The sequence below is a fragment of the Vicia villosa genome, linkage group LG1 (genome assembly GCF_029867415.1).
Source record: "Vicia villosa cultivar HV-30 ecotype Madison, WI linkage group LG1, Vvil1.0, whole genome shotgun sequence".
Classification (NCBI taxonomy): Eukaryota; Viridiplantae; Streptophyta; class Magnoliopsida; order Fabales; family Fabaceae; genus Vicia; species Vicia villosa.
The window spans coordinates 177159367-177184928 of NC_081180.1; positions in this window are offsets into that span (position 1 = coordinate 177159367).

Genomic DNA, 25562 nt, shown 5'->3' on the forward strand with positions numbered 1-25562 from the left:
CTCATTTTATATTATTTATATAAATTTAAATTATAGCAACGGATATTTCGTCGCTAATATGAACATCAAACAGAAACCCATAAACAAGAGTTAATTTGTAGTTAATCCGTAACTAATTCCTAATTAATTCAAACATATCAATCTTATGACTTAGACTTTATCTTTTCTCATGAGTTTTTGCAAGAAAGTTTATCACATTATAAGGATCTCTCACAAATATTTAATTTTTTTACTTGAGATGAATTAAATATGAATTTTTTTACGAGCCGATTTTCTATAAAACGGAAACAAGGAAACTGTTAGCATGTAATTGAGTTTTAAGCTAATATTTTACAGGGCTTATCTCATAACATATATATGTTGGATCCTGTTATAGGATGTGGAATATTCACGCTTGTAAGGGATGGTGTTTAGTGCAAGTGTGAGTGGTTAAAGTCTCACATTGCATATGAATGGGTGGATTGTTGGATTTATAAGAGAGATGATTCATTTACCTAACACCTTAAAGTTTTAGGTTGAGATGTGACATCTCCGTCTCATGTGGTCCTAGAGTATTAGTCGCATTGGTGCTCCCGACTTCCCTGGACTCCCCAACTGTGGTATTAGAGTCGTGTTGTGGTTCGGCTTGATGGGGAGCGGGAGCTGGATACGGTGTTGGATCCTGTTATAGGATGTGGGAGATTCACACTTGTAGAGGAGAATGTTGGATGCAAGTGCGAGTGGTTAAAGTCTCACATTACCTATGAATGGGTGGAATGTTGGATTTATAAGAGAGATGGTTCATTTATCTAACACCTTAAGGTATTAGGTTAAGATGTGGCGTCTCCCTCTCCTATGGTCCAAGAGCATTAGTCACATTGGTGCTCCCGACTTTCCCAGACTCTCCAACAGTGATATCAAGAGCCTTGGTTTGGTGGATATAAATTTTAGTATGCTATGTAGTTACAGTTTTGTCTGATCTTCCACATCAAAAAGGTTTTGGCTGCAATGTCAAGTTTTTTTAAGTGCAGTGAAGATTGACTTAGAGAAATTTAATGGAAGAATCAATTTTGACTTGTGGAAAATTATCCGCTAGGGGTGTTCATTTACCTGCGGTTTGGACGATTTTTACGCTAAAAATTATCCAAAACGCAAAAGAGAAAAATGTGTGGTTCGGTTTGGTTCAGTTGGCTTTTAAAAATAAAACCAAACCAAACCAAACTAATGCGGTTAGGGTTGATTTGGTTGGTTCAGTTTTTTACAAAAAAATTATTGAACCATACATACACATATAGAGGAAAATATAATTTTGTATTTTATCATTCATACATTTCCATAAAAAAAAGTTTATAATTGTCAAAATAAGTTTAAAATTTGATACATAAAATTGTGTCTTACACGTTTATCTTAAGTCTAAAGAATTATATAAATGAAGTTGTATTCTTAAATCAATATCATACAAAGAATATGATAAAATATATTTTGTCAAAATAGTATTTATAAATGAGTAATATTTTGTGTTTTGTTGATATGTAAATTAAAATAAATATCATACAAAGAATATGATAAAATATACCTACAATATTTGTTGATTTCTCTAAAGAATTAAAGAAATATATATTAGTTAGTAAAATTTTGTAACGTAATGCGGTTTGGTATGGTTAGGTTTGTAAAATACAAACCGCAAACCGAATCGAACCGCGCGGTTCTATTAGAAAACGGGTCAAACACATCCGAACCAAATGTAGTTTTTTGCGGTTTTGGTTTGGTTTTACGGTTTTCTATTGGGCTGGTTCGTTTTGAACACCCCTACAATCCGCATGTCTTTGGCTAAGAATATTCTTGCGAATGTTCTTGGTACGTCGTCAGCCAAAGAGCTTTGGGAGAAACTTTAAGGGTTATATTAAGGAAAGGGTATATCAAATCGTTTATTGTTAAAGGAGCAGTTTCATAATTTGCGTATGGATGAATATACAAAAGTATCTGATCATCTAAGTATTCTAAATGGTATTATTTCTGAATTAGAAATTATTGGAGTCAAGACTGATGATGAAGATAAAGTTTTTAGACTCGTATGGTATCTTCCATCTTCCTATGAGCATATTAAACCTGTTTTGATATATGGGAAGGAAACTTTGAGTTTTGAAGAAGTTGATAGTCAAATTATTTCCGAAGAAAGAAGATTGAAGGGTGAGGATAATACTTCTTCAAACTCACAGTCGGTTGCAAGAGGAAGGCCTTATATGAAGAAAAACAATGAAACAAGTGTGAAATGTTAGAAATGTGAAAAGATTGAACATATATAAAGTATAAGTGTCATGATGGGGCAGCGTCAGAGAAGGACTCTGAGTCAAATGCTAGTAATGTCTCTCTCGTTGTGAGAGAAGATAATCTTATATGAAAATTGAGTAGTGTGTTCTTATAACATTTCCGCAGTCATGGAAAAAGGTGAGGTATTGCCAGCGGATTAACACATGAGCATTGATGCAAAATATGTTGTGAGATTATGTCGATGGTTAAAGAGCTTCTTACCAACATAGAATTTGCACCATAAAGTTTCAATCTGGTTTTGTACTTGTGAAAATTCTTGAATTGGTTTACCTTCAAATGAAGTATATTCTTTGTTAAGTGGAGTATGATAGTTTTTAAAACTAAGATTGTCAATGAAGACAATATTAAAATTCTTGGAGTGGTTTAGCTTCAAGTGACTATACTCCATATAGTGGAGTATGATTGTCGGTGAAGACAGTGAAAGTTAATGTATTATTTTCAATCATGGTGGAGATTGTTGGGGTTGATTGAAAATATACATGTTGAAGATGTCCCACATCACTTAATATTATGAAGGAAGAGGGAGTCCAAGGCTATGTATAGGATTCAAAATTTTCTTTACAACATGTACTAGTCAAAAGCACTTTAAGCTTGTATTTTACTTTTTATATTTTCTTTGTTTTATAGGTATTTATCCATATCGGAGCCTCGAGGAATAAAGTGTGGAAGGCACGGCTTCGATTGTGCAGTATTGGAGCTAAATAAGGCAAAATAAACCATAAAGTCCGCTAAGCGGAGCACCAGCGCGCTTATGCTATCAAATTTCAATAACCCAGCTTGAAGCGGAGCAAAACAGAGGCGAATCAAATTTTTGAGTCTGCTTAGCGGAGCCATCTCGCTAAGCGAGATCACCTTTACTGTTGTAGATATTTTGTGTAATAAGTGCAATCCGCTTAGCAAGCTGACAGCCTACTTAGCAAGCCTCTGCCTAGCGGACATGCGCTGAATTGCTTTATATTTCTTTCATTTTACACATTTAGGTTATGGTTTGGGAAATTTTTTGGTCCCAACTCCATCAATTTCATTCTTAGATTAGGATTAGCTTAGAAAATAACACTAGGTCGTGCACTTGGATGATCAGAGGTGGATTTCTCATCAACCAGAGCTGACAACCCACGAGATGTTTGGTTTATCTCTTCTCTTCTCTGTGTATTTCTTTTGAGTTGGGTTTTGTTTGTATATTTACTCGAGTCTCATGTATATTTATCGTACATGGTGTTATATAAAACTTGCTTTACAATTCTATGTTGATTGTTGTTTTGGATTTTTGCTCTATGCTGGGGACTTAGGTTTCTTTAGAGATAAACTGCTTGAATCTTTATCTAGGATGATTATCTGTTAGTTTTTGAACTCTAGAGATAGATTTAGAGCTAACATTCACTGTTTGTATCTGTACTTAATGCTTTCGTGTTTGAGCGGCGCGTGAGAGATCGCTGACGCGAGAATACGGATGTTCTCGCAACTTTGCGTTAGAGATAACCTTGGTTGTGAGTTGATCTCGTAGGTGCTCCAGAGATGGACGCTTATGTGAGAGATGCGTGATGACATAGACGAGTATCATAGGTTGACTATAACTGGTCGATAAGTTTAAGTTTGTGACGAGTGAGTATATTTGCATGCCTGATAAGTTATTTCTCTTCTAAGAATGTGTTTATTTTTTCCTGTCAATATCCTTGTTTACTTTTCGTTCATTCAAACCCAAGCTCGAAACTATATAAACTATTGAATGGCATCTCTCCATCTCTGTGGACACGATTATTCCCGGATAAATATTTCCACATCTTTTGTTGCTTGCCGCTATGCCTACTTCAACAAAATGGCGCCGTTGCCGGGGATGGTTATAAATTGCATCGCAATAGTTTTCGTGGTTTTGAGCTTTGTATATATCGTATATATTGTATAGTTTCACTTGTATATATATTTACTTGTACATGTTTACTTGTTTATATTCATCATATAGGTTTACTTGTATATGTTACATATAAGTATACTTTTATTGTTGAACGTTGGTGAAGCATGTTGATCTCGGATTAGCTCTTTAATTACAAATCTTCACTTTTCAACTTGCGTATCCAACATTCACCAATTTTTCTCTTTGTGTATGTTAATAGTTATATGTATTCCATGTTTGTATATATGTGTTTGTTCTTGTACATATTTGTATATGTGTGTTTTCTTTTATGTTTGTATAATTGTTGTATATATTTGTACCCGTAACGTTTGTTGAGTGGTTGGTAAGGACACTTTCTTTAGGCTTGTGCGGTGAGACGTCCTCATGGCATGACGGGAGGAAGCTACTTTCCAAACACCGAAACAATAAAGGCGTCGAGCTACCAACGTAAAACAAGCGCTTGTTGGGAGGAACCCCAAGAGTTGTAATTTTTTTTTATGTTTAAGAGGTATTTAGGTGAAGTGGAGAGGGTTGGGACATCTAATTATGTTTTGTTTTTTCTGAATTTTACTGTCATCGCTTAGTGAGCTCAGCTCCGCTTAGCGAGCACAACAAAAGTTTGTTTTCTTGCTTTGTACCTGTGGGGTTCCAATTCCACTTGGTTCCATTCTGTTTCCCACTCTCACCAATGATATTTAGCAGTAGATAATAGTTTTGTTTTTCTAATTCTATTGTTGGTTGTTTGGATTCAAATTTTGTTCGGTGATTCGAAGATTTTTGAGGTGATTTTCCAAAGCTTAAGTGTTTCAACTTGCGGATGTATGGTAGGATATTGTTTTTGAATCATTCAAGGTACTCATTTATCGCTCTCTATAGCATAGCATATTTAGGAAACTTTTCATTTATACAATTAACATGCCATTCATTCTTTTGCATTACTTGCTTGTTGATTAAATCACTTTAGTTTCCAAACCATAAATGTGAGGAAGCTTTCCATTATTTACATATGCTGGAGGCCACAATCTTTGTTTTAACTGTATTTTATTATGCTTAATCTTTTATTTATGTTGATTTTAGAGAAGCATGAAAAGGATCAAGACATCTTGTTTTATTTTGAGCAAAGCAACCAAAACCAAATAGTCAATTCACCTTGTGAGTGTGTGATCATTTGTTAACCCTTTTGAGCTTTTTGTCAATGTCCATGTTGTTTTTGCTAAATGCTTATCTTTGAGTGTTTAGTTTTCATTTTTGCATGGATGATTGATTCTTTGTTTTCTTGAACCCTCAACCATGATTTTTGGTATGAATTTTTACCTTGCCTTAGAAGTAGGGAGTATTCACATGATGATGTGGTTGAATTTAAGTTGGGGAGAAAAAATGATTGTGCACTTATTTGGTTGTTGCTATGAGGTTGAAAAGAAAAGAAAAAATGTCAAAAGAAAATAAAAGAAAAAGAAAGAAAAAAAATGAAAAAGTTTTGAAAAACAAAAAGAAAAGAGAAGCGGATAATTGTGCTAATAAGTATTGTGATAGGTTTTAGAAACTTGGAATAAGGAAGAAGTTTGATCGGAATTGTGTTGCTTGGAACTTTGTGGATTGATCACTCCCTTAGGTTTAGGCAAGTTTTTGTTTCGATTAGCCTTAGCACTTATCCCTTATTTGTGAACCAAGCCACATTACAACCTTGAAAAGCCCTTGTGATTCTTGCTTTTGTAATTTCAATTTGATTTTTGGATGAATGCATAATTTAATATTGGCTAAATTACCTCCAGGGTCCTTTAAGTTATTTAATTGTAACAAGTCAGTCCTTTATGTTTTTTTTGTTCTATTTTTACTTTATTTTTTTCTATTACTTTTATTTTAACTTCTAAAATTCATATTAAATTCGTTTTTGGTCCAAAAATTATGAAAAAAATTCTAAAAATATTTCTTCTCATTTTACACTTCGTGTAATTTTATGAGAATTTTATTTTCTGTTTTACTATTTTTCTTTAATTTTTTCTTTTGCATGCATTTTAATTAGTTTTAAAATAGTTCTATGTACTAAAAAATTCTGAAAATTTTATTATATGATCCAATGATGCTCTATGACCTATGTTACGTGATATATCAGTACCATTAATGTTACTTTAGCTTTTTTGGAACAGATTTTGAGAAAAATGTCAACGGTGTAGACGTTAGTTAACATAAAGGACCAACATGTAGCGAAAAAGGACTAACTTGTTACAATTAAAACATAAAGGACTAACTTGTTACAATTAAATAATTTAAAGGATCCAGGAGGTAATTTAGCCTTTAATCTTTTGTTTGCAAGATTGTTGGATGAGTGTTAAAAATCCTCACCTTTGTATGTTTTTCATCTACCGATGACTGTGTTTGCTAGGTGTGATTCATGATGTGAGCATGTTGTTTTAGAATGTTTTGTATGATTTTTGTACTTAGGATTCGTTTCGTTTACATGTTGTCGTTGTAGGATAGTGGTAAGTATTTACTTTGTTTATACGTTTTTGTATTGAGCCATGCATTTGTTTTTGGTTTTTCTAAACTTGTTGATTCACAATTCTTTGGTTTATTACTTTTGATTCTTTGATTTATTTGACATTGTTTGAGGACAAACAAAGTTTCAAGTTGGGGAGAGTTTGATAAGTGCCAAAATATCGATATTTTGAGTATATAATCGTGGCACTTATCAATTCTATTCGTATAGTTTTTGTAATAAAGTCCCGACTTTTATGTAAATATTAGCATAATTGAGTTTTGATTTGTTTTGTGTACCGTTTTATAATTTTTCTTTTGTTTTATAGGTATTTATGCATATCGGAGCCTCGAGGAATAAAGTGTCGAAGGCACGGCTTCGAATGCGCAGTTTTGGAGCTAAATAAGGAAAAATAATGTCTTAAAACAAAAAATAAAATGTCCAAGTGGACAAAAGGAAAATAGCATAAACATAAACAAATAGAATGAAATGTAATGCTAAAAATAAATTGAAAAAAGTAAATTGCAAAAAATTAAACACAAGAATTAAAGTGCATAAAGTAAAGTTAGTACAATAATATGGTTAATTGTTAGTATTAGTCTTAGAGACAATGATCTGATTCATGATAAATTTAGTGCTATGTTAAGCAATCATATATGTACTTATGTAGAAATAGCATCTATGAGGCCGATCAATAACAATTTATGTATCACATTTCTTTGAGAAATGATAGAAATCATTCTCCTAAAACAAATAGCACAGGTACTCAAAACAAAGTGATGAAGACTTAGTCAAAGAGATGAGATCATTACATCAATCAAGTCCTTCTTAGCACCATAGGATAAACTTATCATCTACCCAAAGTAATTCAGATGACCCTTTGATCAAGTGGAAAATAGATTTGAATTGGTGAAAGTTCATCAGATACCAGCCCATACCTATTGATCAAGATGAATCATCAATAATCCAATTAATTAAAAAAAGAGAAAAAGAATATGGAGATGAAGAGAGAGAGACCAAATTCGATCAAGATCAAAGGCAAACAACAACATCAAGCATAAAATGAATTAAAATGCAATTGAAATGAATAAAAGGATTTTTAAAAGAATTTTTTAAAATGAAATTAAAGATGCAAATCACAAATAGGCATCAAAACATTAAAAAAAACAAATAAAATCATCATAGGTCAGAGACCATCATTGGATCATATACAAAATTTTCAGAATTTTTTAATGCATAAAAACATTTTTAAATTTTAAAATGCATATAAAAAAGAGAAAATAGATGAAAAATACTAAAATATAAAATAACATTCTAAAACATTAACATAAATATGGCTTGATTCATCAAGAAACTTCATAGGTTCATGTGTTTATTTTCATGCCTTCTTCAACAAGTTTCATCAAGCCATGAGCCTCACAATCAAGAGTGCTCCAAGAGAATATAATTTCAAGGTCTTATGTATCTCCTCATGCTTTATCATTCCAGAAAAGTTCAAGAGATTCAAAGTTGATTCCAGAAGTTTGACCTAATTTGACAAGTTCTTGATTTTATGATTACAAGGGCATAACTTCCTCATTTTTCAACATTTTTGAGTGCTTCTTTTTGAAAATTATTCTTCTTGACATCAACAACTTCTCTTCACAATTCAAAAGGAAATTTTGTGAAGTCATCAAAAGTGAGAAGACATTATATGCCCTCCTTTGAAAGTTTAAGGAATTGTGTGTCCACTCCAAAGGATCATAACTTGCTCATTTTTTAAATCATTTTGAGCCCATTTTTTTGCATATTAATCTTGAGTGAGTCTAATTTAATCCATCTTTGAATATCAAGAATAAATTTTAAGTGGAAGACCATGAAAGAGAGGAAAACATTATAGGTCATTACAAGATGCCTAGGTTTTAAGGCATACCATGTGTGCAAGACTGATCTCAAGTCCAAATGGCTCAATTTTAACGTTCTCTTGCATATATTTTGGCTCTAAGCTTCTTTTTAAATTTTTTACAACTTTAATGTTGGTAATTTTGATCAATTCAAGCTCTAAGTTACTCATTTGAGACATACATCAAGATTTTGATGAAATGACCTCGCAAGATTGTCTTGTTTTTGCCTAAGTTGGCAAAGGCATATCTATCAATTTACAAGGCCTTTGGAGATGATTCTTTTAGCATTGTTTTTATCTTGATGATAAGAGTATTTGGCTCAAGTAAAAATAGAAAACGCACGAGCCAATCGCAAGAAGGTCTAATTCAAAGTTGTGCACTCATACATGTCAAAAACTAAGAAATTTTTCTAAGTGTTGGAGTAGTTATTTTCACCAACTTTGAGGACTTATAATTTTATGCTCAAGTATCCAAATGTAATCTTTCCAATCACATTGTATATTTTGTTAACTCATCGTTCCAAAGCTACCAAGATCATGTCATAAAGCCTCTTGAGCAAGTTGCCATGTGAATTTGAAGATGGTTACTTAGAGCTGAAGATTCCTCCATGATCAGAATTTGAATTGCTTTAATCCAATTGCAAGTCACTTAAACACGGTTTTTTTTGTTGTTAATCAAGTATAAAAAGCTTACAGAAGATAATTAGCAATCAAAACGCATAGAATTGGTGAGTTTTGAAGGATTTCAAGTCACACTTCATTCGTGTAAAGTGTAACGCCCCGGATTTACTTAGAATTATTTTCAATTAGTTGTGATTAGATGACGTGTTAGTGTTTGTGTTATCTATGATTTCTTGATGTTTTGATACCTTGGATAAGGGTAGTTGCCTTAGAATTTATAAGGAATGAAGTTAGATGCTTTGGTGTGGGGTAGTGCCTTAAGATTTATAATAATTAAGGTCTTGTGAAAGATTAGTTGGACTTGAGGTGTGTTGAGAATATGAAGTGTAGTTGGAGAATAATTATTCTATAATAATTATTATTAGCAAAATAGTAGAATGAATATTATTATAATAATTATTTGGTTTATTTTAATTAGAGAAGGGCATTGTTGGTATTATGATTTAAGGGTATGTTGGATAAAAGAAGAAAAATAGAGAGAATAGGTTTTATTTTGATGGATCGTGAAAACAAGAGGAAGAGGCAAGAGAAGAAGGGAAACCTAAGGGAAGAGAGTGCAAGAAGCCATGGCAAGAGCTTGAGGAATCCGAAAACATAAGGTAAGGGGGGACTCTTCCTTTTAGTATCTCTTATGTGGTCTTAGGTAATAGGTAGATGATGTATGGTTTGATTCAATTAGACATTGGGATTGTTAGGTTAGGGTGTTATAATTTGGATTGAATTGATGATGATTGTGTGAACTAATTGGTTAATAATGAGTTTAAATGATGTTTTGTGATGTATGATTGAATGTATGATGATTATATGCTTGTATGTGATGTCTGGGGTCGATTTTGGACTGAAACTAGGTGGAATCGCAGGGTCTGTCGCAGACCTGAGAAATTCTGAAATCGCTGGTCCGCTGAGCGGAGGTCCCAACGTAGTTCGCTTCTGTCTAACGTCACTAGAGGTCCGCTGAGCGGAGGTATGAAGGAATTCGCTTCTGCCTTGCGTCGCTGAGCGAACCTTGCTGAACGAGAATTTTTCTAAAAACTTAAAAATAGCGTATCTTTTGATCCGTGAATCCTTTCTTAGTGCCGTTTTGGGCGTTGTGCAAGTAATTGAATGTTTTATATGATGAGTGATGAATATGGGCAGTGGCCGACTTTATTTCTTTAAAACTTGATTTAATTACTTGATGAGAATTGAACATTGTGTGCATATGAGATAGGTGTGACAATGTGTAACACCCGGTATTTAATTAATTATTTAATTAAATACTTTCAAATTATTTCGAATTTAATTGTTGAATTTGTGGAGTGTTGATAATTGTTGACATGGGTTTTATGATTAATTAGTCGATTAATTAATTGATTAAGTTGTAGAAATAGTATTGAAGAAATACTAGATTTGTTATATGGACTTAATTAAGTGATGGTGGTAGTAAAAGGTGGAGTGTGAATGTTAGGCCCAATAGGTTTAATGAAATTAAGTTAAGATAAGGATTAGGTTAATTAGAAGAGAAAAAGTCTTGGGAAATTGGTCATGGGAAGTTGTAGAGAAGAGAGAAAAGAGGAGAGAAACTCATTCCCGTTTTTCTTGCAGAAGTCTCACTAAATCAAAGATCCCCGATTCGTTAATCGTTGGATCGTCGCCAAATTTTGTGGGTAGGTTCGCAACACCTATATATAACTTTTGACCGTTGGGATATTCAAAATAAAGTCTGAGTTGGGAGATATCATCATCACACTGTAGTTGCATATTTGGAAAAAAATTCAGCTTTTAATTCTGATTAAAAGAGGCAAGGATTAGAAGCTAAGGCTAGAAGGCTTCGATCGGTAGAATTATAGAGTAATCTCCAATCCAAGGTAAGGGTGGGGTTCTTGCTCTATAAATGGAGATATGATGGACGTATGTGGGGTTGGGTTATAATTTTATCGTCGTGTTTGGTATTATTTGGTGTTCGCTATTTTGTGATTTTCTGGAAAATTATATATGCTGTTATTGAGTGTGGACAATTGATTAATGGTTTTGATTTGTGATGTGGTGATATTAAGTTGTAGGCCTATGGCCAGTGACGATGCAATGTTATGATTTAGCGATAACTGCGAAATGCAGGAAATAAAGCGACGTTGAGTTACCCTAATGATCGGTAACATTTGTGATATAGGCGTATGCCTCGCGACGTTGTTTTGTGATGTTTGTGATTTGTTGCATTTTATCAGTGTCTCATAATTTGCATATTTTAGCGACGTCCTGGATTGGCAAACAGCGACGAAGGCTTATGCCTGTTTTGATGCCTCTATTTATTGGCAATTGGCGATGGGGGCTGAAGCCCTGGGTACCACATGCATGTGCATTTGTTAGAGTCGCATTTCATTTGTGTGATTATGAGTTTATGTGTTGTGATGTGTGAACTTATGTGAATTATTGTGAAATCAGAATATGAATTTATGTGAGATATGGTGACGTGTGTTATTTTGATTTAAATAGTGAAGTAAACTATACGGTAATGATTATACCGCAAAGTGATGATTAATATGACTTAAACTGTATATATACTTTTTATCATCACCCTGTTTATATTGTTTGATATCTCACCCCTTTTATTTATTTTGCCGTTACCTTTAAACTGGTAACGTGCAGGTGATAGCCTTGAGGAAGATTTAGACGATGTGAGTCGAGTCGATGGTCGCTCTAATACGTAGCACTCGGGGGGATAAATGCGTGTTTTAATTATTTGTTACTTGCTGAATTTTTAGTGATGCTTTATTGTTGAATTGTAGCTTAAAGCTATTTTGCGAAGATGTTATGATTAAATTGAAATTTGTGAAGTTTTGTGAATTCCGCTGCGAGATAAAATAATTACTTTGATAAAGTAATTTTTTAGGATTAATTTTAAATTCTTGTGCTATGTATCTATATGAAGGCAAGTAAGTCGAGAATGTTTTCGAAATAACGAATATGTGATACCTCAAATGAAATTGTTTGAAATTTATACTCTGATTTTATTATATTTTTCGGGTAGAAATTGGGGTGTTACATTAGTGGTATCAGAGCAGGTCGGTCCGTCCGGCCAAGTTGTCTAATGTTGTTTATTCCTCTGTACGCGACAAGTGTGTGAAACACTGTCGGTACTTGTTGCTTTCTGGTTGTTGCAGGAATTAGTTTGAGCGAATGGGGAGAAGCTTTGCTTCTCGGATGTGGTTCAGTTGCAAGTTTGCAAAGAGGATTGTTGTCTTGGTGTTTCGAAAACTGAATTTCGACGAAAGAATGTGTCTCTCGAGTTATAAAAAGTTTGGGAGTGAGGAGATATGTTAAGAGTTGTTTGGAATATGTTTAAGTTGAAGAAAAACAGGTTTTTGAGTGAAATTTCCGTAAGCAAAACGCAGGAAATTGCCGAATTTTTTGTGAAACTTCAAAAATTCATAACTGGAGTTCTGGGTATCCGATTTGAGTCCCGTTTGAAGCGTTGGAAAGTTAACGAGATTAAATTTATTTAAAAAATGGTTCCAGCAGCTTTAATAGAATTATTTGTAACAAGATGATGTTGGAAAGAGATGAAGTTTGCGGTTACGCTTGTCCTTGGGACCAGACTTGTGCGTTGGTGTCGCGCTGGACGTTAGTGTCAGAGTTGAGTGAATTGAAGGAGTAATTAAAGGGTTTGTTTAGAAGAAATTTTAAGAATTAGGTGTCCCATTTGAGAAGTTTTGGAGATACCGTAAAGAGTGTCGCGGCATGGCGTCGATGTTCGCATTTTCAAATGGCGTTGGAATAGTTAACAAGTTAGTAACGGTTATGTTGAAGAAGTATCGGAATGGTCGACATATGTGTAGTCGATTTGAGATGTGTTAATTGGTTGTTATGTTGAATGGTTGGACGTGGAAGTGAAGTTGATGATGGTTGTATCGGATAAATTTTCGAGGACGAAAATATTCTAAGTGGGGGAGAGTTGTAACACTCAGTATTTAATTAATTATTTAATTAAATACTTTCAAATTATTTCGAATTTAATTGTTGAATTTCTGGAGTGTTGATAATTGTTGACATGGGTTTTATGATTAATTAGTCGATTAATTAATTGATTAAGTTGTAGAAATAGTATTGAAGAAATACTAGATTTGTTATATGGACTTAATTAAGTGATGGTGGTAGTAAAAGGTGGAGTGTGAATGTTAGGCCCAATAGGTTTAATGAAATTAAGTTAAGATAAGGATTAGGTTAATTAGAAGAGAAAAAGTCTTGGGAAATTGGTCATGGGAAGTTGTAGAGAAGAGAGAAAAGAGGAGAGAAACTCATTCCCGTTTTTCTTGCAGAAGTCTCACTAAATCAAAGATCCCCGATTCGTTAATCGTTGGATCGTCGCCAAATTTTGTGGGTAGGTTCGCAACACCTATATCTAACTTTTGACCGTTGGGATCTTCAAAATAAAGTCTGAGTTGGGAGATATCATCATCGCACTGTAGCTGCATATTTGGAAAAAAATTCAGCTTTTGATTCTGATTAAAAGAGGCAAGGATTAGAAGCTAAGGCTAGAAGGCTTCGATCGGTAGAATTATAGAGTAATCTCCAATACAAGGTAAGGGTGGGGTTCTTGCTCTATAAATGGGGATATGATGGACTGTATGTGGGGTTGGGTTATAATTTTATCGTCGTGTTTGGTATTATTTGGTGTTCGCTATTTTGTGATTTTCTGGAAAATTATATATGCTGTTATTGAGTGTGGAATATTGATTAATGGTGTTGATTTGTGATGTGGTGATATTAAGTTGTAGGCCTATGGCGAGTGACGATGCAATGTTATGATTTGGCGATAACTGCGAAATGCAGGAAATAAAGCGACGTTGAGTTACCCTAATGATCGGTAACATTTGTGATATAGGCGTATGCCTCGCGACGTTGTTTTGTGATGTTTGGGATTTGTTGCATTTCATCAGTGTCTCATAATTTGCATGTTTTAGCGACGGCCTGGATTGGCAAACAGCGACGAAGGCTTATGCCTGTTTTGATGCCTCTATTTATTGGTAATTGGCGATGGGGGCTGAAGCCCTGGGTACCACATGCATGTGCATTTGTTAGAGTCGCATTTCATTTGTGTGATTATGAATTTATGTGTTGTGATGTGTGAACTTATGTGAATTATTGTGAAATCAGAATATGAATTTATGTGAGATATGGTGACGTGTGTTATTTTGATTTAAATAGTGAAGTAAACTATACGGTAATGATTATACCGCAAAGTGATGATTATTATGACTTAAACCGTATATATACTGTTTATCATCACCCTGTTTATATTGTTTGATATCTCACCCCTTTTATTTGTTTTGCCGTTACCTTTAAACTGGTAACGTGCAGGTGATAGCCTTGAGGAAGATTTAGACGATGTGAGTCGAGTCGATGGTCGCTCTGATACGTAGCACTCGGGGGGATAAATGCGTGTTTTAATTATTTGTTACTTGCTGAATTTTTAGTGATGCTTTATTGTTGAATTGTAGCTTAAAGCTATTTTGCGAAGATGTTATGATTAAATTGAAAATTTTGAAGTTTTGTGAATTCCGCTGCGAGATAAAATAATTACTTTGATAAAGTAATTTTTTAGGATTAATTTTAAATTCTTGTGCTATGTATCTATATGAAGGCAAGTAAGTCGAGAATGTTTTCGAAATAACGAATATGTGATACCTCAAATGAAATTGTTTGAAATTTATACTCTGATTTTATTATATTTTTCGGGTAGAAATTGGGGTGTTACACAATGTATTTGATGTGATGATGAATTGGTTGTGATTATTATTATGATTGTGATGAATGCATGACTATTTGAATGATATTGAAAACATGTACATACTTATTCGGTGATGTGGTGTTGAGATGAGTTGTTCATCGTGATTCGGTGATGTTTTTAAGTATGTTATGTGTGTTTCATTCATTCATATGCATTTGATGATAGATCCCGTTGATGAGTGGATCGTTGGTGGCTATGTCCCATTGTGCGGAGATTAGTAAGCAGTCATCGTGTGCCCATAGGGGTGTGAGCGATGAGGTTAGTCGTGTGCCCATGTGGGGTGTGAGCGATTTGAAGGGCAGTATCATAGAGAGAAGTCCTGTGAATGCGATTCACGAATTTTGGTACCACATGCATTGTGTCAGTTGTGTCGTATGCATTCTGTCATAACATGATTGTATGGATTTCTGTGTTTTGTGTTGTAATCTATTATTGTGTGAATTGATGAATAATAGATGTGAATCTGAATATGTATAATTGGGTGAACGGTATATTATGATGCTTGTTGCTTATGAATTGCATAATATTTACTAATTAAGAATGAGACTCACCCTTACATGTTGTCTTTTTCAGATTGAGGAGTAGCGGCATTAGTGCTCGGTGAGGATGACTCGTAGAGTTTATCCGTTTATGTTAGGTCGTGTCGGTCATGCTCTGATCTTGTAACACTGGGGGACGATAGTTATAGAGTTTTATGAGATTACTCTATTTTATTTGGTGTTGGATTATATTTCCATTTGGTTATATTGATGATGTTTCTTATTCCGCTGTGATAAACATGATTGTGTTTTTGGTAAATCGTTTCCTAATGAAGCATGACTTGACCATGATTGGTTTATTTGTTTTTAAATAATTGTGGCACCCTTGCGTTTATGTTTTTACTCTGATATATTTATTTAAATTGCTGCGGGGTTTAGAAGGGTGTTACATGAAGGGTTCACACAATTTTAATCCAATTCTTATCGTTCAACACAACTAAGCATCTTATTTCATTCCTCCTATAAATATGGACCTTCTCCTCTTTATTTGACAAGTTGGATAGCCAAAATCACCCTGCCACATTTCATTTCAAACTTCAAATTCTGAGATTCAAATTTCCTTTTTTCTTGCTTCCAGTTTAAATCTCTCACCCCAATCTTCATCCTTGAGCTCCACTTAAGCTTCTACAACAAGAATAATTCCTAAGGATGCCTAAATCGTGCTAGCCAAGTTGATTTTCACACCAAACTTCTGCTACTTCGTTCAGGTAGTTTGAGGCACCATTTCTCCTAACTCAAATTACTGGAGTGATTTCTGATGATCACTTATGTTTGTTGATGGTTTAATTTTGAATAATTGATGTGTTTATTGCATCCTATAATGGTGTGTCTCATTGCATAGGATCTAATATTTTAATTTTTAATTCTGATTTTCATTTTCTTTTAATCCTTTTTGATTTTTTATTCATTTTAAATACCAAATCACATTAAAAAACTCCCAAAAATTTCTTAAAAATACTTTGATAATTTTGTGATTTAATGAATATTTTTGTGGAATTTTATTCCGAGGTTTGATATTTTCTTTGACTTTTCCTCTGTGTGTTTGGTTTTAATCGTTTTTTAAATACTTTCTGATTTTCAAAAATTATGAAATAATTTGTCAACACTTGTTGACTTGTGTTTGACCTCTGATTATTTTTTGGGATTTTTATTTGGTGTTTTGATATCCTTTGTGTATTTCATTAATAAATTCCAATTAATTAATCATTTTTGGTCATTTTTAAATAGTTTTATGTTTCTGAAAATTACAAAACTTTTTTCTAAAAATCTTGTATAGTTTTCTTGATTTTATTATATGGTCTTATTTGAAATTTGTTGGTTTTGCGATATTCATTAAGTATTTCATCAATAATTTCTTATTATTTGACCATTTAATTTTTTTTTTTTAATTTGTTTCCTCCCTCCATCTCTTTTCTTCTTGATTTTTGGGTGTTAGTCTAGACATATCCATTGTGTAGAGGTTATGATTTTATCATTCTTATGATGGATCATCAAGATGAAATCCCATAAAGTTAAACGAATTCATCTGGACACTTGGTTTTACTTTGATCCATTCCTCCCTCTTCATCTTAATCTCATTCTTGTTTTTGTTTGTTATTTTACACGTGTTTCAAGTTTTTGGAGAATGATCTTCTATATCATTTCTCTAACTTGTTCTTAAACACATAAATTGTTATTGACTAGCCTCGTTGTAGGGTGACTTCTATATAGGTTACTTGACAATTGCTTAACATAGCGCTAAATTTTGTCCCGTATCGGAAAATGATCATTCGTGACCTAAATCTGTGTTTATAAGCCCAAGGATGATTGATTATTTGAAAATTGGTTCAAGACCTTTGAAAACTTATTGTGTAGAGGCTTTGATTATATCAATCATCTGATGAATTTTCATTAACTTTGACCTAAGTTCATTATTCAACCATTATTGATCATTGACTTTTAACAACCAACCATTAACAATTAACTTTTAACTTCTAACCTTTATTTTATGCTTCTTTTATCATTTTATTTTATTTTACCCTATGCTTTATTTTATTATTTCTCATTCATCATCATGTTTATGTTTATGCTTATGCACTTTTTCTTTTGTTCTTAAAACATTAATAATCAACTTGAACACTAAAAGACTTAAGACTCTCTTGGCCTATGGTTACTATCCCTTGGTATTTTGGAGTTTTGACCTCTTAGACTTAGTATTAGGAGCCTTGCTCCCTTGAAACCTCTGGACCTTGTGTTATCTTATCTGTTATGCTTGTCTGAAGTCCTTGGAGTTTACTCCAAGGCATTGGGATTTTATCTGTGTGCACATATCATGTTTGTCATAAAAAGGCTTTGTGTGCTATGTTAATGCAAGTTCATCTAGGACAAAAACCAAGATTGGTGAAGCTATGCTTAAAATGGGATTAATATCTTGGAGCTTTGGTTATTTTGTTTAAGTTCCTTATTTTCTATGTTGGTTGAGTTTAATCCAAAGGATGAGGAATCTACATTCAAGTGTTGGCTTCTTATTGGTTAGATTTTTCTTATCCTTATCCTATTACTTTATGCTTTAGGATAGTCCCTTCGTCTCCTCTCTTATGTTTACAAATTCTTTTAAAACTCTTTTGATAAAACTTTCTTTCAAAATCTTTAGCCCTTTATGGCTTTCTTTTAAAATCTCTTTTTAAAGTTTAGCCATAGATGATTGTTTTAGTGGAGATGTAATCCCCCAAAAGTATTGATATTAATTGATATGATTGTTCATTTTCCACTTGAAAGAGCCAATGACATACTTGTTGATTTATCCAAGTTGGAGCCCTTCTTTCATTTGTGATGCAAAGGTTCCATCTGTTCTCATGTTCAAGCATGATTGGTTGAGTTTTATCCCCTATGATAATCAAGTGTCTATCCTTTTTTTTTAACAAAACCTTTTGTTTCCCTTTTAAGTGGAACTACATTTGCGCTAACTTCTCCATTACGCTGAGGAGGTATGTAGGCACAAGATGTAATGTCTTGCCGAGCATAATTTTAAAACACATAAACTCTTTTTGCACACAATTCCATTTCTTTTTTTTATACATATTTTCAAAATGGTTCTTGTGGCGTACCACATATGTGAGGGGTGCTAACACCTTCCCCTTGCATAATTAACCCCCGTACCTAAGATCTCTGCTTTGTTTTATTAGTTTTGATTTAAAAACTTCTTTGGGTTTTATGTCGCTCTTTTCCCTTTTCTTTTGGAAACAATAAAGTGCGGTGGCGACTTTCACTAAAATAATAATGAGTCAAGTTAATCCAATGACTTTTATCTTAATTTTCCCTGCCACAACTTTACCAATCATATGAGCATGTATATCCAACTTGTCGGCATAATCATTTTTTCCCCATGTAGCAAATTAATATTGAGGGCAGGATAATTGCACCATAAATTTTGAAGCCGCCAAGAAACAATATTCCGGTTTTTCAAAGCTTGGATAGCAACAGACGAGTCACTTTTAATCCAAATATTTTACAAATCTTTAGAATGTGCAAACTCTTCAGTTAAAGTAATTGCATTAATGTCGCTACCCGCGAAAATTAACAGAGTCGCCACTAACATATTTATCCTGAAAAGGAAGGGAATGCCAGCAAACCATAAAACAAAACAACGGTCTCACGACCAGAGAAAAAGGGTAAGGGAGTCGGTTACGCGAGGGGAAGGTATTAGCACCCATCGCGCCCATCGTACTCGATGGTATCCACGCTTGTGTCTAAATCTATGGGTGTGTAAGCAAACTACGCTAATCTGGACTAAAATGCATGCAAAGGATGATGCGAGAAAGCGATAAAGTGCGAGAAAAGTAAAATGAAACGGGATCAATACCAAACGGATGATGATCCGTAAACTAGAGCGAAGCAAAGCGAAGAAACTAAGAATCCCGCGAGCGAGCTAGCAAAGCAAAAGCAAATGATCAGCACACCGATTAGCCATGAAAGCACACAAAGGTCGACATGCACGTCGAGCACAATCACAATACACCTGCAAGAGGAACAAGCAAACCAAACAAGCAAGTATAAAGTAATAGGAACGCGTCTCCCGGATGAGAACACGATACGAGTGAATAGGATTGTGTTCCGCAAGTGGAACGGAACACACAAGTAACAAGTGTAGATCGGTGTCTATCCAAAGGCCTTGCACACTAGCACACAAGTTAGAGATAACAAACATCGCAATCGGAATTGCGTTATTGCATTATAAGCTAAGAGGAAATGACCAATCAACGCACATATAAAATGGACAACAAATGTCAAGGGGAAAACACACATGAATAACCTACAATTAATCAACATCAATCGTCTCATGAGATAGCACGTTTCACAAGCTTTCCAACGACATAAAGAACGCGCAAATCGGAGTTACGAGTAAAAAGATACGAAGGTTTGAAGTTAGAAAAGAAAAACACAAAAATTGCACTCAGGAACCGGTTCTTGCATAGGACAACCTGGTTCCCCATATAAAAAAACAGAGAAGCCACATTTCAGAAAATTGGGAACCGGTTCCCACCTAGGGACAACCCGGTTCCTGGTACAAAAACACAGAGAGTCAAAATTTCAGAAAACTGGGAACCGGTTCCCACCTAGGGAAAACCCGGTTCCTGGTACAAAAACACAAAACCAAGCAAATTTGAGATAACTGGGAACCGGTTCCCACCTAGGGACAACCCGGTTCCTGGTGCAAAAACCAAAGAGTCAAAACAACGCAGGAACCGGTTCCCACCTAGGGACAACCCGGTTCCTGGTACAAAAACACAGAAAACCAACAATTTTGGATTGAGTGGGAACCGGTTCCCGCCTGGGACAACCCGGTTCCTGGCGTAGCAAAACAGGTTTTTATGCATTTTTAAGGCTCCGGAGCCATTCGCACTCAATCCAAAACCGTTCCAACTTGAGATTAGAGCAAACAAACATTGAAAAATCATGCCATACGTAAATCTGCGAATCAAGTGAGTCACATATCAATAAACATGCTAAGTGCGACGCGTCAAGCAAGGCAAATATTAAGCAAAAGCACTACACATGCATTTGTGCAAACACTTTGAGTGCGACACAAGTAACATACATGAACATCAACAATTAAGCACACAAAATCATCCCCATAATCACGGATTCGAACACGAATATCACAATTCATCATCAACGAGCAACAATTATATGCAATCAACGTAAAATCCAAACACAATTCACATGAACACGACAAATTCGAACAAAGTATGAACAAATTCACCGATCAATCATCATCAATTATCAATTAATCAAGAACAAGAGGTAGATCTAGATCCGAATTCACATAATAATCAACAATTAAGCACTTAATTCGAGATCCGAAAGCTTACCGAATGAAGATCTAACCGAAGCGCGAACACGAACACGATGCGAACGCGAACACGACACGAATGCGACACGAACTCGAACGAAATCCGGAGGGAGAGAGAGATAGAGTGGCGCACGAGATGCAAGGAGAAGAGGAAGAGAAATTCAAACTTCGATCTTGATTCTTCAATCCATGTTCTTGATCTTGATGAAGATTGATGAATCTTGATGAAAGTTTTATGTGATTTGTGGTTTTGATCTATGAAAATTGAGAGAGAATTGAGAGAAAGTGTTTTTGACAAATTGATGAATTGAAATTGTGAGAGTTCTCTTTTGATTTGTGAAGAGCAAAATGTTTATATATTGTCAACGCGAAATGTCCAAATTGCCCTCGGTGCGTCTTATTTTGGCTCGTTTTTAAGGAAACTCGGTTCGGCTCTGAATTTCGGAACGAAACCAATGCTGCTGCGAAGATGACCAAATTTGTGACTCGTCGCCGCGAGAATCGTCCCAATCCGATAAGCGATGAAGAAATTACACGCATTTGAATGACGAGAAACGTCGATTCATCTGGTGCGACTGTTCAGAATTTTGTGAGTACCGCTCAAAGAACTCGATAAAACCCTACCTTCGGCTCAAAATCTGAACAAGCATGTGTGACGAAGAAATGAAGCTAACGAAATTTCCGAGAAAATGCCGCCAGAATGGACTTCATACGATAAAAATCGAAGAAGTTATGAATTTTCAAACTAGGCGCGACATACTCGAAAACACACTTTTTACCGAAACAACGCGACGATCCTTAAAATTCTGGGAATTTTCCGTGCATAATTGGCCTTCGGTCCGAACATATGAAATCTAGGTAATGATGGTACGGAGCTCCAGTTAAATTTTCAAGTGAATCCGACAAGCGGATTAGGAGATACGTATTTTCCGAGGTCCGAAACCCTACATTCAGCACTGTTTTTCACTACGAAACCTCAAGTAATTTGCAAATCTGGCGACCTTCCTCAAAGAACTGGCTTCCGATCCAAACACAAAAGTTGTAGATATCGTCGAAACGGTCAGGACAACACGGGAACTTAGCTCATATCTCCTTCCAAATATGACTTGTGAATTTTCTCGTATTTCCACTGTTTAAACCATCTTTCACGCCTTTCTTCTTAAACTCATGAAAACTCTTTATTATTTTTCTTCGATTTTAGAATGACGAAATAAACGTCATTATTAACTTATAGCTCCAATAAAGAGGGAAAATTTTGGGGTGCAACAGCTGCCCCTATTCAAACTTCTTGAACCTGGCGAGTGAGAAACGAAAGTTTCGAACCGCTGAGGTGGAAGGAGGTTGAATACCAGAATGAACTCGAAAATTTGCACTCTTGATCAATAGAAGATTCCGTCTTGTAACAATAAGGAATGTACCACCCCGCAGGCGAGGAGAAAAAACTTCGATTGATCCGGATAATAAATATGCTCCAACTTGTGATAAGAAGGAACGGGCACCCACAGGCAGGGGAAACACTTCAAATGATCTGGGCATCAAGAGAAGGAACATCTCGACTGATCTGAGTATCAGACGTAGCAAATGTCTCCGAACTTGCATCGGGATAGATGTCTTAAATCGATCTGGGAATCGAAGGAGATACGCCGGTTGATCTGGGCATCAACGGGTAATAGGTATCTCTGATCTGGGAATCATGATCTGGGAATCTGGGCAGACATCTCTTCTGATGCAATTAAATCATCAGGTAGATATTCCTACTAATCTGGGAATTAGCGGCTAGCTCCTTCGTAAGACCACGGGGATCCGGAGGCGGCTCCTTCAACTGAACTGGGAATCAGGATAGGAACAATATCTCTTCCGAACTGTGTACGCCGGGGAAAGAATGCCTTTAAACTGATCTGGACATGATGCCAGAAAATAAGTAGGACAATCTTCATCTGAAAGACAAAGTCGATTAGGCAAACATCTCCATCTGATATGATGATATCAGTGGCTTGCTCCTTCGTAAGACCACGGGGATCCGGAGGCGGTTCCTTCAACTAATCTGAATCTGAATATTAGGATAGGAACAGATATCTCTTCCGAACTGTGTACGCCGGGTAAAGAAAGCGTCTTCAACTGATGGTTAGGCATCAGGATTGGGCAGACGAGTTTCTTCTTCTGAACGAACTAAATCGTCAGGGAGTAGATATTTCCAACTGATCTGATGTATCAGAAGGCTTGCTCCTTCGTAAGATCTTGGGAGATCCGGAGGCGGTTCCTTCAACTGAGCTGAATATCAGGATAAGAACAAATATCTTCCACCGATCTGGGGGCATCGGGAATAGGAATGTCTTTGAACTGATCTGAGCTATGCCAGAAAATAAGTAGAACAATCCTCTTCTGATTCAAAACATCAGGATAAGCGCCTGTAATGACTAAGCGGATATTGCTCTCTGGGGAGCATTTGAATCTGGATAACTTTCCTGCAGAAAGAGACAGATATGATATGATTTATGCATGATGTATGTATGAATGTGTATGGAATAACGTTTCCGAGGAGGAAGACGCTACATGCTTAGAGAATGCTTATGCAAATGATGCATGATTCAAACGTTGCTTAGGGAGACAACGAATGAGCACTGAATTGCTGAAGAAGTCCTGGAGAGAGTATAGAACTCTGTGGGGAGGACAAGATGAGTGACCAAGGGTCACCTTTGCGAGCTGACAAAGATGGATCGGAAATCTGCTGGAGACGATCAAATCTGGGTGCGAGCTCTGTTTGGGGAATAAATCCTGCTTGGGGATATGAACATCCCGATTGACTGCTTGGGGAATACCCTGGCAACTTCACTGGAGAAGCAAATTCTCGACATTCTGGGGATGAGGAGATAAGAGCAAGTCGTGGAGATAACTCTGATGAGTAGTGACCAACTTGCTTGTATAGGACGCATTCCGCTGGGGAAGTCCTAGATGAGAACAGATCCTGCTGAGGATGCATGTGAATCTTTGCTGAGGAAAGAAAACTCAGTGGGGAAGATGAATACTTCTGCAAAGCGAGCTGCTGGGGATATGAGAGATCCGCTGGGGATAAGGAACTTAGCATAAGAACCTTCTGTTAAGGCAATTCCACTGGGGAATAAGATGACTCTCATGGGGAAAGCAGGTCAATCTGTTGGGGAGAGAAACACTCTACTGGGGAGAATGAGGAACTCGGTCAAGGAACCTCATTAAGAGCTTGCCGGGGAATCAGATACCATCCAATCATGACTCAACTGGGGAGAAGACATTCCGCCGGGGAATAAGACCTCTGGAACATAGAGAATGCATCAAGATGTGCTTTGATGAGGAGATGAGAATCTTTGGAATAAAGAAAGTCTCATCCAGATATACTCTGCTGGGGAATGAGAGTCTCTCGTTAGGATGCACTCGGCTGGGGATTGAGAATCTCTCATAGCTATGTCTGTCAATATGCTGCTGCGAAGCGCTTGCAAGGACGTACCTGCGAGACAAACAAGTGAAAAATGCCCCAGGATATAGCATGACATCTTGGCCTGCCATCCTGGTCACACAAGACTTTGAAGTAATTTCAAAGATTTTATCATTTCTAATCATGTATTGTAAAAGCAAAGCAGTTTTCATATGCAAAGTTTAACACAAATCCAGGACGTTTTATGCAAACAAAACAGTAAAAGAAAACAGTTGTTTAAGATAAAGAGATTTTATTAATTGCGAACAGAATGCTCGTAAAGAGCGAACACATTTTAGAAGTAGTTCCTAGTAAGAGGTAACCACGCATTTATTGAGTACAAGAGAAATGGCAATGTGAAAACGGATATCCATTGATTCCGATCCCGCTATCACTTTTATAATCTTGACGTTCTCATCTCCTTGCATTGGAAGACCGTACTCATTAGGATTGATCACTGCCCGATCTGATAATGTCACCAAACTTGTGGACCCGACGGGGTTTGTGAGAGCCTTTAGGGATTTGAGCTGCCAGGCGCAAACTCAAGAACACGGAGTCTTGCTTATCCCTCGGTCGGGAGCCCTAAACAAAGTGATTGGAATTTGTGAGTGCTCTAGGGATTTGAGCTGCCGGGTGCAAACTCAAGAACACGGAGTCTTGCTTATCCCTCGGTCGGGAGCCCTAAGCATGTATGAAGAGTGATTGCCAAGGTGGCATGCAAGATGTAGTCATTCGCTTTTGTCCCTTTTTTTTGCCTAAGTCGCCCTTTCGGGTTTTCAACTTAGCGGGTATATTTGTTTCTTTTTCATTCTTTTGCCTGATTCATTTTCTTTTCTTTTTTCTTTTTTTTCTTTTTTTCTTTTTTTTTTTAACCAGGTCTATGCGAAGTATTTTTTGACTACATCCGCGTTCACAGGGTGCAGAAAGTTCTCGCCATCCATCGTTGCAAGCATCATGGCACCGCCAGAGAACACTTTCTGCACAATAAAGGGGCCTTCATACGTCGGAGTCCACTTGCCTCGAGGATCACCTTGAGGAAGGATGATTCTTTTGAGCACCAGATCACCTGGTTTGTAGCTTTGAGGTCGTACCCGCTTGTCAAAAGCTTTCCTCATCTTCTTTTGGTACACCTGACCATGTCCAATAGCTGCCAAACGCTTCTCATCAATGAGGTTCAACTGATCCATTCGATTCTGTACCCATTCTGACTCGTCAAGCTCGACGTCTTTCATGATC